A 2,182-nucleotide genomic window follows, 5' to 3' on the forward strand; every position below is an offset into this window, starting at 1 on the left:
GTGATTCACGAACGTTAAAACTTGTAAAAACTATACGATGACATATATATGGTTATATATATAGTTAACATGTTTTTATTATAAGTATGTATCTCATTAGGTATTTTAACAATGAGTTATATACATAAAAATGAGACTATTAATTTAAGAAACTCGAAAACGATATATATAACGATTATCGTTATAACAACGTCTTACTAGGTACATATGAATCATATTAAGATATTGATACACTTGGTTAATTATGTTAAATGATAAGTAAATATATTATTAAGTGTATTAACAATGAAATACATATGTAAAAATAAGACTACTAACTTAATGATTTCGAAACGAGACATATATGTAACGATTATCGTTGTAACGACATTTAACTGTATATACATCATACTAAGATATATTATATATCATAATATCATGATAATATAACAATTTAACATCTCATTTGTTATAATAAACAATGGGTTAACAACATTCAACAAGATCGTTAACCTAAAGGTTTCAAAACAACATTTACATGTAACGACTAACGATGACTTAACGACTCAGTTAAAATGTATATACATGTAGTGTTCTAATATGTATTCATACACTTTTGAAAGACTTCAAGACACTTATCAAAATACTTCTACTTAACAAAAATGCTTACAATTACATCCTCGTTCAGTTTCATCAACAATTCTACTCGTATGCACCCGTATTCGTACTCGTACAATACCCAGCTTTTAGATGTATGTACTATTGGTATATACACTCCAATGATCAGCTCTTAGCAGCCCATGTGAGTCACCTAACACATGTGGGAACCATCATTTGGCAACTAGCATGAAATATCTCATAAAATTACAAAAATATGAGTAATCATTCATGACTTATTTACATGAAAACAAAATTACATATCCTTTATATTAACGACCAAAAACACCTACAAACACTTTCATTCTTCAATTTTCTTCATCTAATTGATCTCTCTCAAGTTCTATCTTCAAGTTCTAAGTGTTCTTCATAAATTCCAAAAGTTCTAGTTACATAAAATCAAGAATACTTTCAAGTTTGCTAGCTCACTTCCAATCTTGTAAGGTGATCATCCAACCTCAAGAAATCTTTGTTTCTTACAGTAGGTTATCATTCTAATACAAGGTAATAATCATATTCAAACTTTGGTTCAATTTCTATAACTATAACAATCTTATTTCAAGTGATGATCTTACTTGAACTTGTTTTCGTGTCATGATTCTGCTTCAAGAACTTCGAGCCATCCTAGGATCCGTTGAAGCTAGATCCATTTTTCTATTTTCCAGTAGGTTTATCCAAGGAACTTAAGGTAGTAATGATGTTCATAACATCATTCGATTCATATATATAAAGCTATCTTATTCGAAGGTTTAAACTTGTAATCACTAGAACATAGTTTAGTTAATTCTAAACTTGTTCGCAAACAAAAGTTAATCCTTCTAACTTGACTTTTAAAATCAACTAAACACATGTTCTATATCTATATGATATGCTAACTTAATGATTTAAAACCTGGAAACACGAAAAACACCGTAAAACCGGATTTACGCCGTCGTAGTAACACCGCGGGCTGTTTTGGGTTAGCTAATTAAAAACTATGATAAACTTTGATTTAAAAGTTGTTATTCTGAGAAAATGATTTTTATTATGAACATGAAACTATATCCATAAATTATGGTTAAACTCAAAGTGGAAGTATGTTTTATAAAATGGTCATCTAGACGTCGTTCTTTCGACTGAAATGACTACCTTTACAAAAACGACTTGTAACTTATTTTTCCGACAATAAACCTATACTTTTTCTGTTTAGATTCATAAAATAGAGTCCAATATGAAACCATAGCAATTTGATTCACTCAAAACGGATTTAAAATGAAGAAGTTATGGGTAAAACAAGATTGGATAATTTTTCTCATTTTAGCTACGTGAAAATTGGTAACAAATCTATTCCAACCATAACTTAATCAACTTGTATTGTATATTATGTAATCTTGAGATACCATAGACACGTATACAATGTTTCGACCTATCATGTCGACACATCTATATATATTTCGGAACAACCATAGACACTCTATATGTGAATGTTGGAGTTAGCTATACAGGGTTGAGGTTGATTCCAAAATATATATAGTTTGAGTTGTGATCAATACTGAGATACGTATAC

Source organism: Rutidosis leptorrhynchoides, chromosome 7, assembly GCF_046630445.1.
Source record: "Rutidosis leptorrhynchoides isolate AG116_Rl617_1_P2 chromosome 7, CSIRO_AGI_Rlap_v1, whole genome shotgun sequence".
Lineage (NCBI taxonomy): Eukaryota > Viridiplantae > Streptophyta > Magnoliopsida > Asterales > Asteraceae > Rutidosis > Rutidosis leptorrhynchoides.